Raw genomic sequence first — 16,372 nt, forward strand, 5'->3', positions numbered from 1 at the left:
GAGAAGGATGCTCCTGTAATCTCTTCTTCCTCGTAGGAGGAGAAGGCCAGATTAGCGGAGTGGACCCCCAAAGGTCTAACCTTACAACGGGGATCCCCCTTCACATGGTCAGTTGCTCCACAAGAAAAACAAGCCCCAGTGGGTCTGTTTACGTAGGGAGGCTTATTGTAACCAGAGTTTTGTTTCGGAGGCGCACCTCCACTACCCTGTGAGTTCTATTGTGTCTTACCCTTGTTTTTCTTTTTGTGGCCCTTTTGGGAAGAAGATTTAGCAGATTCCCCACCCTCCATATCTTTGGACTTTTTCCCCTCCTCCTGCTTACCAGGATGAGTTTTGTCCTTATGGGACACTCGATGTGACACCCATAAGTCTGCTGCAATGGCCAGCTTCTTAGGATCTATCTCCTTCGAATCGGCCAAATGCTGCTTAAGCTCCGGGGAAGAAGAAGCAAAAATGTGTTCCAGCATGACAAGATTTATCATGCCGTCGAAGGTAGAAACCTTATAGCCTTCGACCCAGCCAGTTAAGTTTTTCAAAGATTCAGCGACATAAGATACCCAAGTACCACCTTCCTTTTTCTTATACTCTCGAAAACGCTTTAAATATTGGGCCGGAGTCTTCCCAAACTTTAAAATGAGAGTCTGCCTAACATTGCGAAATCAGCCCGCTCAGCCTTCGACATTTCCATAATGGCACTACAGCCAGAATGGGGCAGTCTACTGAGCAACCACGCAATCTTATCAGCACTGTCAACTTTTTGAACCTCGCATGCATACTCAAACGCATTCAGCCAGTCCATAATGTCATTCCTTTCTTCATACACACTGAGCAGATCTTTTGGAAACCGTGGATGAGAGGAAGCCCCAGAACCATGTCCAGGACCCTTGGATCCATTTGCAACCCGAAGCTTGGCCAGTTCCAACTGGTGATCCCTGTCTTTTTGTTTTTCTGCCTGTTCGATTTTTAGTTTGGCTATGCTGAATTCAAGCTCCTGCTGCCTAAACCGCAGCTCTTGCTTCTTGAATTCAAGCATAGCCTCCCCATCAGCACTGGCAGAGGAAACATTAGACATTACATCCTCCCTGTCCTCGTGGTCGTGATGGATCAGTGCAGCGGCAGAACCGTCGGTTCTGCCAGTGAGAGCAGCCCCACCACCTTCCGCACTGTCCTCAGAAGTAATAGCGTCAAGCTGCGCTTCTTGCCACGCCACGATTCTTTGGATCATTTCCAATTTCGTGCCTTGAGAGGAAACACCTCTCTCCGCACACATCTTTTTCAGCGTTTCTGATTTGGAAGCATTTAAAGTTAACAACGTACTTGTTTCCATACTGTTTGATAGGACTATGGCCTTTTTAAAGTTATACTATAACAATTCACTACGTGTACTGTTTGGAATAACCTGAAATGCCTTAGTTCGAGCGCAACACTGGATACCTTCAGTCGTATCCCACCGCTGTACACCAATTTGTTAAGACGGATTTCTGAACTCTGTCCTGGTGGCGCAGAAGTTCAGAAGGCCAACCTAATTACTTGGAACAGGGTAACCTCTGGACAAGCCAGACCAATCAAGGTAGCGATCGCGGCGGTCAAGACTAGGTCTCAAGAGGGGTGAGGGTGACTGAAAGCCCGCAGTGAGCACACAAAGCAAGAGCGCTGACAAACTACTCCAAACAGTTGTTATATCAAAAATAGATACACATTTATTTTAAGGCCTTTAAAATAATGACCGTAGCGAGAAAATCACAATATCACAATATTAAACCAACACATACCATATCAACACAATATATATACAAATACACAGTCGCAAGCGTTTAAAGCACGAAATATGTAGTCCACCTGCCAGGGAAGGAAAACAGGCAGTGCGATAATGCTTTCGACTCAGTTCGCCTTCATAGGCACCTAACTAGATGGAAGTCCGAGCCCTACGAAGAGTGGAGCCTTGCGCTCAAAGTACCTGCCACGCCGGTGCCGACGGGCACAAGGGGAAGCTCTTCGGAGGAAGTCAGGCAGTTCGGGTTAGTGCACAGCAGAAGAAGAACAGGTTCCGCAACTCAAGCGCAGCCTCCACAGCGGGCAGAAGCAGAGCGCGAGCGCGGCAAAAGGGTGCTGTTTTTACACAGCAGGGAAAAGCAATGGGATACTGCAGGAGGGCGACCAGATCCTAGATATACTACTCACCGGTCCCCGAAGCAAGCAGACCCAGGCTTCTCCACGATAGTTTCAGCAGCTGGCAGGTTCAGAAGAGCAGGGAACGCTCTGTAGTCGTGTAGAGCAAAAAGACGTCCCAATCGACGAAACCGGCACAGTTTTGTTGCCGCACAGGACAACGGAGCGGCCGTGCGTATTCGAGCCAAATGAACCCTCCTCCCTTCAGACCTGGGGACGCCAAGCGTACGAAGCGTGGGAGAGGGACAAGGACTCGCAATACAACACAACCTGGCGGCGGTTGCAGAGCCAAACTCCTTGGTAAGCTGGTCAGTCAACTGGATGGCCCAGAGACGCTTCCGAAGGCTTACTTGGCAGGAGATGGTTGAAGATGCCGGGAATAGCTGTTCCTGCTATTCCAAAGGTCGAAGCACCAGTACAGGCCTTCTGGTTCGATCAAAGGAGGACAGGGGCTCTCCGGACGACAGCAGTGCAAAGGAGGATTCCTTCAGCGGGTCACCAGCGATTCCTCGGTCCAGCCTCGTAGTTGCAGGATACTTGGCTCCTGTATTCCTTCGTTCGTGAGAACTCAGGAGATCGACATGGTAGTGGTGTTTCCAGCCCCCTCTTATCCACGGTTCCCTTCGCGCCAAAACGGAGGGGAGCCAATGGGAGATCCGCTCATCAAAACACATACCATACGTGGACCAATCACGGACCACGGTGGTCCCAGGCATTCACACCACCCTAGACTCTCTGGCACCCAGGATGTGTATTGGGACCAGACATCCCAGCCCACACCCTGGAGGCACACAAACGACATGTAGAAGCCCGCGAAAGCAACCACGTTTCGCGGGAAAGTACATGCCCAAATAAGGAAGGCCCCGGGTCGCCGGACCTGGGGAAGGTGAAGGGAGCAAGACGGACAGTGGACAGGACAAAGGAGCCTCGCGGCCTGGCCATTTTGGGAGCCAGGTCACCATTTTGGGTTCAGTGCAAAAACGTGCTCAGAACGCCAAAAGGAGCTCAAAATAAACAAAACGATCGCTGCCACCATTCCAGTCCCTGAATGACTTGCGCCGATCAAATACCATCCTAAAAGAGTATCTAGGGCCTGTAGAAGGCTAGAGACCCAAGAGAGCTGTAACTTAGCTTACAGTGCCCTCTTGTGTCGTGTTGCACTAAAGCTGCGACACGATAAAAGAAACTACGGGAAACCACGTTCCCCGGTACTGACTGTCTTAAGGGCATGTCAGTTTCCCCGTAAGAAAGGAGCGAAAGCCCAGAGAAGTGCGGCAGAAGGCTGTACTTCTCTGGCAAAGTCAAGAACAAGGTTAAAAACAATAGCAAAAAGTTTAGGGGTTGCCACATGGAAGGAAAATTCCCTACAATTACGAAATCTTTCCTAACAGGAACGGGAAGGAGTTGGATATCACATCTCATGTTATAGGAAGGGTCTCAGGTTTGGTCTAAGCATTGAGATATCACATCTCTGCTATCGGACGTTTCTCAGGATTGAAATGGGAAGGAGTTGGATATCCCATCTCATGTTGTAGGACGGGTCTCAGGTTTGGTAATAGAATCATTGAGATATCACATCTCATGCTGTAGGAAGTGTCTAAGGATTGGAATGGGAAGGACTTGGATATCACATCTCATGCTATAGGTAGACTCTCAGGTTTGGAAAGGGAAGGAGTGGGATATCACATTTCATGTTCGAGGAAGGATCTCAGGTTTGGTATTAGAGGCATTGAGATATCACATCTCATGCTATAGGAAGGGTCTCAGGATTGGAATGGGAAGGATTTGGATATCACATCTCATGCTGTAGGAAGGGTCTCAGGTTTGGTATAAGCATTGAGATATCACATCTCATGCTATAGGAAGGGTCTCAGGATTGGAATGGGAAGGAGTTGGATATCACATCTCATGCTATAGGTAGGCTCTCAGGTTTGGAAAGGGAAGGATTTGAATATCACATTTCATGTTAGAGGAAGGATCTCAGGTTTGGTATTAGAGGCATTGAGATATCACATCTCATGCTATAGGAAGGGTCTCACGATTGGAATGGGAAGGATTTGGATATCACATCTCATGCTATAGGAAGGGTCTCAGGTTTGGTATAAGCATTGAAATATCACATCCCATGCTATAGGAAGGGTCTCAGGATTGGAATGGAAGGAGTTGGATATCACATCTCATTTTATAGGAAGGATCTCAGATTTGGTATTAGAAGCATTGAGACATCACATCTCATGCTATAGGAAGGGTCTCAGGATTGGAATGGGAAGGAGTTGGATATCACATCTCATGTTATAGGAAGGGTCTCAGGATTGGAATGGGAAGGACTTCGATATCACATCTCATGTTATAGGAAGGCTCCCAGGTTTGGAAGGGGAAGGAGTTGGATATCACATTTCATGTTAGAGGTAGAATCTCAGGTTTGGTATTAGAGGCATTGAGATATAACATCTCATGCTATCAGAAGGGTCTCAGGATTGGAATGGGAAGGAGTTGAATATCACATCTCATGCTAAAGGGTGGGTCTCAGGTTTGGAAGGGGAAGGATTTGAATATCACATCTCGTGTTATAGGAAGGATCTCAGGTTTGGTATTAGAAGAATTGAAATATCACATCTCATGCTATCGGAAGGATCTCAGGTTTGGTATTAGAAGCATTGTGATATCACATCTCATGCTATCAGAACGGTCTCAGGATTGGAATGGGAAGGAGTTGGATATCACATCTCATGCTAAAGGGAGGGTCTCTGGTTTGGAAGGGGAAGGATTTGGATATCACATCTCATGTTATAGGAAGGATCTCAGGTTTGTTATTAGAAGCATTGAGATATCACATCTCATGCTATAGGAAGGGTCTCAGGATTGGAATGGGAAGGAGTTGGATATCATATCTCCAGGGAAGGAGTTTTATATGACATCTCATGCCATAGGAAGGATCTCATGTTTGGTATTAGAAGCATTGAGACATCACATCTCATGCTATAGGAAGGGTCTCAGGATTGGAATGGGAAGGAGTTGTATATGACATCTCATGCCATAGGAAGGGTCTCAGGTTTGGTATAAACATTGAGATATCACATGTCTGCTATCGGAAGGGTCTCAGGATTGGAATGGGAAGGAATAGGATATCACTTCTCATGCTATAGGAAGGGTCTCAGGATTGGAATGGGAAGGACTTGGATATCACATCTCATGTTATAGGAAGGGTCTCAGGTTTGGTATTAGAAGCATTGAGATATCACATCTCATGCTATAGGAAGGGTCTCAGGAATGGAATGGGAAGGACTTTGATATCACATCTCATGATAAAGGAAGGGTCTAAGGTTTGGAAGGGGAAGGATTTGGATATCACATCTCATGTTATAGGACGGGTCTCAGGTTTGGTATTAGAAGCATTGTGATATCACATCTCATGCTATAGGAAGTGTCTCAGGATTGGAATGGGAAGGAGTTGGATATCACATGTCATGTTATAGGAAGGATCTCATGTTTGGTATTAGAAGCATTGAGATATCACATCTCATGCTATAGGAAGGGTCTCCGGATTGGAATGTGAATAATTTGGATATTACATCTCATGCTAAAGGAAGGGTCTCAGGTTTGGAATGGGAAGGAGTTGGATATGACATCTCTTGTTATAGGGAGGGTCTCAGGATTTGAATGGCAAGGAGTTGGATATCACATCTCATGCCATAGGAAGGGTCTCAGGTTTGGTATAAGCATTGAGATATCACATCTCTGCTATCGGAAGGGTCTCAGGATTGGATTGGGAAGGAGTTGGATATCCCTTCTCATGCTATAGGAAGGGTCTCAGGTTGGAATGGGAAGGAGTTGGATATCACATCTCATGTTATAGGAAGGGTCTCAGGATTGGAATGGGAAGGATTTGGATATCGCATCTCTTGCTATAGGAAGGGTCTCAGGTTTTTTATTAGAAACATTGAGATATCACATCTCATGCTATAGGAAGGGTTTTAGGATTGGAATGGGAAGTATTTGGATATCACATCTCATGCTAAAGGAAGGGTCTCAGGTTTGGAAGGGGAAGGATTTGGATATCAAATCTCATGTTATAGGACGGGACCCAGGTTTGGTATTAGAAGCATTGAGATATCACATCTCATGGTATAGGAAGGGTCTCAGGGTTGGAATGGGAAGGAGTTGGATATCACATCTCATCCAATAGGAAGGGTCTCAGGTTTGGAATGGGAAGGAATTGGATATCACATCTCATGTTATAGGAAGAGTCTCAGGTTTGGTAGAAGCGTTGAGATATCACATCTCTGCTATCAGAAGGGTCTCAGGATTGGATTGGGAAGGAGTTGGATATCCCTTCTCATGCTATAGGAAGGGTCTCAGGATTTGAATGGCAAGGAGTTGGATATCACATATCATGCCATAGGAAGGGTCTCAGGTTTGGTATAAGCATTGAGATATCACATCTCTGCTATCGGAAGGGTCTCCGGATTGGATTGGGAACGAGTTGGATATCCCTTCTCATGCTATAGGAAGTGTCTCAGGTTGGAATGGGAAGGAGGTGGATATCACATCTAATGTTATAGGAAGGGTCTCAGGATTGGAATGGGAAGGATTTGGATATCACATCTCTTGCTATAGGAAGGGTCTCAGGATTGGAATGGGTAGGAGTTGGATATTACATTCTTGCTATAGGAAGGGTCTCATGTTTGGAATGGGAAGGAGTTGGATATCACATATGCTATAGGAAGTGTCTCAGGTTTGGAACGGGAAGGAGTTGGATATCACATCTCATGTTAGAGGAAGGATCTCAGGTTTGGTATTAGAGGCCCTGAGATATCACATCTCATGCTATAGGAAGTATCTCAGGTTTGGTATTAGAAGCATTGAGATATCACATCTCATGCTATCGGAAGTATCTCAGGTTTGGTATTAGAAGCATTGAGATATCACATCTCATGCTATCATAAGGGTCTCAGGATTGGAATGGGAAGGAGTTGGATATCACATCTCATGTTATAGGAAGGATCTCAGGTTTGGTATTAGAAGCAGTGAGATATCACATCTCATGCTATAGGAAGGGTCTCAGGATTGGAATGGGAAGGAGTTGGATATCACATCTCATGCTATAGGAAGGGTGTCAGATTTGGTATAAGCATTGAGATATCACATCTCATGCTATAGGAAGGGTCTCAGGATTGGATTGGGAAGGAGTTGTATATGACATCTCAGGCCATAGGAAGGGTCTCAGGTTTGGTATATGCATTGAGATATCACATCTCTGCTATCGAAAGGGTCTCAGGATTGGAATGGGAAGGAGTTGGATATCCCATCTCATGATATAGGAAGCGTCTCAGGTTTGGTATTAGAAGCATTGAGATATCACATCTCATGCTATAGGGAAGGTCTCAAGTTTGATATTAGAAGCATTGAGATAACAAATCTCATGATATCGGAAGGGTCTCAGGATTGGAATGGGAAGGAGTTGGATATCACATCTCATGATAAAGGAAGGGTCTAAGGTTTGGAAGGGGAAGGATTTGGATATCACATCTCATGTTATAGGACGGGTCTCAGGTTTGGTATTAGAAGCATTGAGATATCAAGTCTCATGGTATAGGAAGGGTCTCAGAATTGGAATGGGAAGGAGTTGGATATCACATCTCAAGCTATAGGAAGGGTCTCAGGATTGGAATGGGAAGGAGTTTGATATCACATCTTATGCCATAGTATGGGTCTCAGGTTTGGTAGAAGCATTGGGATATCACATCTCATGCTATTGGAATGGTATCAGTATTGGATTTGGAAGGAGTTGGATATCCCATCTCATGCTATTGGAAGGGTCTCAGGTTGGAATGGGAAGGAGTTGGATATCACATTTCATGTTATAGGAAGGGTCTCAGGATTGGAATGGGAAGGACGTGGATATCATATCTCATGCTATAGGAAGGCTCTCAGGTTTGGAAGGGGAAGGAGTTGGATATCACATTTCATGTTAGAGGAAGGATCTCAGGTTCGGTATTAGAGGCCTTGAGATATCACATCTCATGCTATAGGAAGGGTCTCAGGATTGGAATGGGAAGGAGTTGGATATCACATCTCAAGCTATAAGAAGGGTCTCAGGTTTGGTATACACATTGAGATATCACATCTCATGCTATAGGAAGGGTCTCAGGATTGGAATGGGAAGGAGTTGGATATCACATCTCATGTTATAGGAAAGATCTCAGGTTTGGTATTAGAAGCATTGAGACATCACATCTCATGTTATAGGAAGGGTCTTAGGATTGGAATGGGAAGAAGTTGGATATCACATCTCATGCTATAGGAAGGGTCTCAGGTTTGGTATAAGCATTGAGATATCACATCTCATGCTATAGGAAGGGTCTCAGGATTGGAATGGGAAGGAGTTGTATATGACATCTCATGCCGTAGGAAGGGTCTCAGGTTTGATATAAGCATTGAGATATCACATCACATGCTATAGGAAGGGTCTCAGGATTGGAATGAGAAGGACTTGGATATCACATCTCATGCTATAGGCAGGGTCTCAGGTTTGGAAAGGGAAGGAGATGGATATCACATTTCATGTTAGAGGTAGGATCTCAGGTTTGGTATTAGAGGCATTGAGATATCACATCTCATGCTATCAGAAGGGTCTCAGGATTGGAATGGGAAGGAGTTGTATATCACATCTCATGCTAAAGGGAGGGTCTCAGGTTTGGAAGGGGAAGGATTTGGAAATCACATCTCATGTTATAGGAAGGATCTCAGGTTTGGTATTAGAAGCATTGAGATATCACATCTCATGCTATCGGAAGTATCTCAGGTTTGGTATTAGAGGCATTGAGATATCACATCTCATGCTATCATAAGGGTCTCAGAATTGGAATGGGAAGGAGTTGGATATCACATCTCATGTTATAGGAAGGATCTCAGGTTTGGTATTAGAAGCATTGAGATATCACATCTCATGCTATAGGAAGGGTCTCAGGATTGGAATGGGAAGGAGTTGGATATCACATCTCATGCTATAGGAAGGGTCTCAGATTTGGTATAAGCATTGAGATATCACATCTCATGCTATAGGAAGGGTCTCAGGATTGGATTGGGAAGGAATTGTATATGACATCTCAGGCCATAGGAAGGGTCTCAGGTTTGCTATACGCATTGAGATATCACATCTCTGCTATCGGAAGGGTCTCAGGATTGGAATGGGAAGGAGTTGGATATCCCATCTCATGTTATAGGAAGGGTCTCAGGTTTGGTATTAGAAGCATTGAGATATCACATCTCATGCTATAGGAAGGGTCTCAGGATTGGAATGGGGAGGACTTGGATGTCACATCTCATGCTATAGGGAGGGTCTCAAGTTTGATATTAGAAGCATTGAGATAACAACTCTCATGATATCGGAAGGGTCTCAGGATTGGAATGGGAAGGAGTTGGATATCACATCTCATGATAAAGGAAGGGTCTAAGGTTTGGAAGGGGAAGGATTTGGATATCACATCTCATGTTATAGGACGGGTCTCAGGTTTGGTATTAGAAGCATTGAGATATCAAGTCTCATGGTATAGGAAGGGTCTCAGAATTGGAATGGGAAGGAGTTGGATATCACATCTCAACCTATAGGAAGGGTCTCAGGATTGGAATGGGAAGGAGTTTGATATCACATCTTCTGCCATAGTATGGGTCTCAGGTTTGGTAGAAGCATTGGGATATCACATCTCATGCTATTGGAAGGGTATCAGTATTGGATTTGGAAGGAGTTGGATATCCCAAATCATGCTATAGGAAGGGTCTCAGGTTGGAATGGGAAGGAGTTGGATATCACATTTCATGTTATAGGAAGGGTCTCAGGATTGGAATGGGAAGGACTTGGATATCATATCTCATGCTATAGGAAGGCTCTCAGGTTTGGAAGGGGAAGGAGTTGGATATCACATTTCATGTTAGAGGAAGGATCTCAGGTTTGGTATTAGAGGCCTTGAGATATCACATCTCATGCTATAGGAAGGGTCTCAGGATTGGAATGGGAAGGAGTTGGATATCACATCTCAAGCTTTAGGAAGGGTCTCAGGTTTGGTATAAGCATTGAGATAGCACATCTCATGCTATAGGAAGGGTCTCAGGATTGGAATGGGAAGGAGTTGGATATCACATCTCATGTTATAGGAAAGATCTCAGGTTTGGTATTAGAAGCATTGAGACATCACATCTCATGTTATAGGAAGGGTCTCAGGATTGGAATGGGAAGGAGTTGGATATCACATCTCAAGCTATAGGAAGGGTCTCAGGTTTGGAACGGGAAGGAGTTAGATATCACATCTCATGTTATAGGAAGAGTCTCAGGTTTGGTATAAGCATTGAGATATCACATCTCTGCTATCGGAGAAGTCTCAGGATTGGGATGGGAAGGAGTTGGATATCCCTTCTCATGCTATAGGAAGGGTCTCAGGATTTGAATGGCAAGGAGTTGTATATCACATATCATGCCATAGGAAGGGTCTCAGGTTTCGTATAAGCATTGAAATATCACATATCTGCTATCGGAAGGGTCTCCGGATTGGATTGGGAAGGAGTTGGATATCCCTTCTCATGCTATAGGAAGTGTCTCAGGTTGGAATGGGAAGGAGTTGGATATCACATCTCATGTTATAGGAAGGGTCTCAGGATTGGAATGGGAAGGATTTGGATATCACATCTCTTGCTATAGGAAGGGTCTCAGGATTGGAATGGGTAGGAGTTGGATATTACATTCTTGCTATAGGAAGGGCCTCATGTTTGGAATGGGAAGGAGTTGGATATCACATATGCTATAGGAAGTGTGTCAGGTTTGGAACGGGAAGGATTTGGATAACACATCTCATGTTAGAGGAAGGATCTCAGGTTTGGTATTAGAGGCCTTGAGATATCACATCTCATGCTATAGGAAGGGTCTCAGGTTTGGTATAAGCATTGAGATATCACATCTCATGCTATAGGAAGAGTCTCAGGATTGGAATGGGAAGAAGTTGGATATCACATCTCATGCTATAGGAAGGGCCTCAGGTTTGGTATAAGCATTGAGATATCACATCTCATGCTATAGGAAGGGTCTCAGGTTGGAATGGGAAGGAGTTGGATATCACATCTCATGTTATAGGAAGGGTATCAGGATTGGAATGGGAAGGACTTGGATATCACATCTCATGCTATAGGAAGGCTATCAGGTTTGGAAGGGGAAGGAGTTGCATATCAAATTTCATTTTAGAGGTAGGATCTCAGGTTTGGTATTAGAGGCATTGAGATATCACATCTCATGCTATAGGAAGGGTTTCACGATTGGAATGGGAAGGATTTGGATATCACATCTCATGCTATAGGAAGGGTCTCAGGTTTGGTATAAGCATTGAGATATCACATCTCATGCTATAGAAACGGTCTCAAGATTGCAATGGGAAGGAGTTGGATATCACATTTCATGTTATAGGAAGGATCTCAGATTTGGTATTAGAAGCATTGAGACATCACATCTCATGCTATAGGAAGGGTCTCAGGATTGGAATGGGAAGGAGTTGGATATTGAGACCCTTCCTATAGCTTGAGATGTGATATCCAACTCCTTCCCATTCCAATTCTGAGACCCTTCCTATACCATGAGACTTGATATCTCAATGCTTCTAACACCAAACCTGAGACCCGTCCTATAACATGAGATGTGATATCCAAATCCTTCCCCTTCCAAACCTTAGACCCTTCCTTTATCATGAGATGTGATATCCAACTCCTTCCCATTCCAATCCTGAGACCCTTCCGATATCATGAGATTTGTTATCTCAATGCTTCTAATATCAAACTTGAGACCTTCCCTATAGCATGAGATGTGATATCTCAATGCTTCTACTACCAAACCTGAGACCCTTCCTATAACATGAGATGGGATATCCAACTCCTTCCCATTCCAATCCTGAGACCCTTTCGATAGCAGAGATGTGATATCTCAATGCGTATACCAAACCTGAGACCCTTCCTATGGCCTGAGATGTCATATACAACTCCTTCCCAATCAAATCCTGAGACCCTTCCTATAGCATGAGATGTGATATCTCAATGCTTATACCAAATCTGAGACCCTTCCTATAGCATGAGATGTGATATCCAACTCCTTCCCATTCCAATCCTGAGACCCTTCCTACAGCATGAGATGTGATATCTCAATGCTTCTAATACCAAACCTGAGATCCTCCCTATAACATGAGATGTGATATCCAACTCCTTCCCATTCCAATCCTGAGACCCTTATGATAGCATGAGATGTGATATCTCAATGCCTCTAATACCAAACCTTAGATACTTCCGATAGCATGAGATGTGATATCTCAATGCTTCTAATACCAAACCTGAGATCCTTCCTATAACATGACATGTGATTTCCAAATCCTTCCCCTTCCAAACCTGAGACCCTCCCTTTAGCATGAGATGTGATATCTCAATGCCTCTAATACCAAACCTGAGATCCTACCTCTAACATGAAATGTGATATCCATCTCCTTCCCTTTCCAAACCTGAGACCCTGCCTATAGCATGAGATGTGATATCCAAGTCCTTCCCATTAGAATCCTGAGACCCTTCCTATAGCATGTGATGTGATATCTCAATGCTTATACCAAACCTGAGACCCTTCTTATGGCATGAGATGTCATATACAACTCCTTCCCATTCCAATCCTGAGACCCTTCCTATAGCATGAGATGTGATATCTCAATGCTTATACCAAACCTGAGACCCTTCCTATAGCATGAGATGTGATATCCAACTTCTTCCCATTCCAATCCTGAGACCCTTCCTATAGCATGAGATGTGATATCTCAATGCTTATACCAAACCTGAGACCCTTCCTATAGCATGAGATGTGATATCTCAAGGCCTCTAATACCAAACCTGAGATCCTTCCTCTAACATGAGATGTGATATCCAACTCCTTCCCGTTCCAAACCTGAGACACTTCCTATAGCATATGTGATATCCAACTCCTTCCCATTCCAAACATGAGACCCTTCCTATAGCAAGAATGTAATATCCAACTCCTACCCATTCCAATCCTGAGACCCTTCCTATAGCAAGAGATGTGATATCCAAATCCTTCCCCTTCCAAACCTGAGACCCTTCCTTTAGCATGAGATGTGATATCCAAATACTTCCCATTCCAATCCTAAAACCCATCCTATAGCATGAGATGTGATATCTCAATGTTTCTAAAAAAAAACCTGAGACCGTTCCTATAGCAAGAGATGCGATATCCAAATCCTTCCCATTCCAATCCTGAGACCCTTCCTATAGCATGAGAAGGGATATCCAACTCCTTCCCAATCCAATCCTGAGACCCTTCCGATAGCAGAGATGTGATATCTCAATGCTTATACCAAACCTGAGACCCTTCCTATGGCATGAGATGTGATATCCAACTCCTTGCCATTCAAATCCTGAGACCCTCCCTATAACAAGAGATGTCATATCCAACTCCTTCCCATTCCAAACCTGAGACCCTTCCTTTAGCATGAGATGTAATATCCAAATCCTTCACATTCCAATCCGGAGACCCTTCCTAAAGCATGAGATGTGATATCTCAATGCTTCTAATACCAAACATGAGATCCTTCCTATAACATGAGATGTGATATCCAACTCCTTCCCATTCCAAACCTGAGACCCTTCCGATAGCATGAGATGTGATATCTCAATGCTTCAAAAACCAAACATGAGAACCATCCTATAACATGAGATGTGAAATCCAAATCCTTCCCTTCCCAAACCTGAGACTCTTCCTATAGCATGAGATGTGATATCTCAATGCTTCTACCAAACCTGAAACCCTTCCTATAGCATGAGATGTGATATCCAACTCCTTCCCATTCCAATCCTGAGACACTTCCTATAGCATGAGATGTGATATCACAATGCTTCTAATACCAAACCTGAGACCCGTCCTATAACATGAGATGTGATATCCAAATCCTTCCCCTTCCAAACCTTAGACCCTTCCTTTATCATGAGATGTGATATCCAAGTCCTTCCCATTCCATTCCTGAGACCCTTCCTATAGCATGAGATGTGATATCTCAATGCTTCTAATACCAAACCTGAGACCCTTCCTATAACATGAGATGTGATATCCAAGTCCTTCCCATTCCAATCCTGAGACCCTTCCTATAGCATGAGATGTGATATCCTAGTCCTTCCCATTCCAATCCTGAGACCCTTCCGATAGCAGAGATGTGATATCTCAATGCTTATACCAAACCTGAGACCCTTCCTATGGCATGAGATGTCATATACAACTCCTTCCCATTCCAATCCTGAGACCCTTCCTATAGCATGAGATGTGATATCTCAATGCCTATACCAAACCTGAGACCCTTCCTATAGCATGAGATGTGATATCCAACTCCTTCCCATTCCAATCCTGATACCCTTCCTATAACATGAGATGTGATGTCTCAATGCTTCTAATACCAAACATGAGATCCTTCCTATGGCATGAGATATCATATAAAACTCCTTCCCATTCCATTCCTGAGACCCTTCCTATAGCATGAGATATGATATCCAACTCCTTCCCATTCCAATCCTGAGACCCTTCCTATAGCATGAGATGTGATATCTCAATGCTTCTAATAACAAACCTGAGATCCTTCCTATAACATGAGATGTGATATCCAAATCCTTCCCCTTCCAAACCAGAGACCCTCCCTTTAGCATGAGATGTGATATCCAACTCCTTCCCATTCCAATCCTGAGACCGTTCTGATAGCATGAGATGTGATATCTCAATGCTTCTAATACCAAACCTGAGATCCTTCCGATAGCATGAGATGTGATATTTCAATTCTTCTAATACCAAACCTGAGATCCTTCCTATAACACGAGATGTGATATTCAAATCCTTCCCCTTCCAAACCTGAGACCCTCCCTTTAGCATGAGATATTATATCCAACTCCTTCCCATTCCAGTCCTGAGACCCTTCTGATAGCATGAGATGTTATATCTCAATGCCTCTAATACCAAACCTGAGATTCTACCTCTAACATGAAATGTGATATCCAACTCCTTCCCCTTCCAAACCTGGGAGCCTTCCTATAACATGAGATGTGATATCGAAGTCCTTCCCATTCCAATCCTGAGACCCTTCCTATAACATGAGATGTGATATCCAACTCCTTCCCATTCCAATCCTGAGACCCTTCCTATAGCATGAGATGTGATGTCTCAATGCTTCTAATACCAAATCTGAGATCCTTCCTATAACATGAGATGTGATATCCAACTCCTTCCATTCCAATCCTGAGACCCTTCCTATAGCATGGGATGTGATTTTTCAATGCTTATACCAAACCTGAGACCCTTCCTAAAGCATGAGATGTGATATCCAAATTCTTCCCATTCCAATCGTGAGACCCTTCCTATAGCATGAGATGTGATATCTCAATGCCTCTAATACCAAACCTGAGATCCTTCCTCTAACATGAAATGTGATATCCAAATCCTTCCCTTTCCAAACCTGAGAGCCTACCTATAGCATGAAATGTGATATCCAACTCCTTCCCATTCCAATCCTGAGACCCTTCCTATAGCATGAGATGTGATATCTCAATGCTTATACCAAACCTGAGACCCTTCCTATAACATGAGATGTGATATCCAACTCCTTCCCATTCCAATCCTGAGACCCTTCCTATAGCATGAGATGTGATGTCTCAATGCTTCTAATACCAAATCTGAGATCCTTCCTATAACATGAGATGTGATATCCAACTCCTTCCCATTCCAATCCTGAGACCCTTCCTATAGCATGAGATGTGATATCTCAATGCTTATACCAAACCTGAGACCCTTCCTATAGCATGAGATGTGATATCCAAATCCTTCCCATTCCAATCCTGAGACCCTTCCTATAGCATGAGATGTGATATCTCAATGCCTCTAATACCAAACCTGAGATCCTTCCTTGAACATGAAATGTGATATCCCACTCCTTCCCTTTCCAAACCTGAGAGTCTACCTATAGCATGAGATGTGATATCCAAGTCCTTCCCGTTCCAAACCTGAGACCCTTTCTATAGCAAGAATCTAATATCCAACTCCTTCCCATTCCAATCCTGAGACCATTCCTATAGCATGAGATGTGATATCTCAATGCTTCTAATACCAAACCTGAGATCCTTCCTATGACATGAGATGTGA

This window comes from Ambystoma mexicanum, chromosome 2p, assembly GCF_040938575.1.
Source record: "Ambystoma mexicanum isolate Mex_15411 chromosome 2p, UKY_AmexF1_1, whole genome shotgun sequence".
Classification (NCBI taxonomy): domain Eukaryota; kingdom Metazoa; phylum Chordata; class Amphibia; order Caudata; family Ambystomatidae; genus Ambystoma; species Ambystoma mexicanum.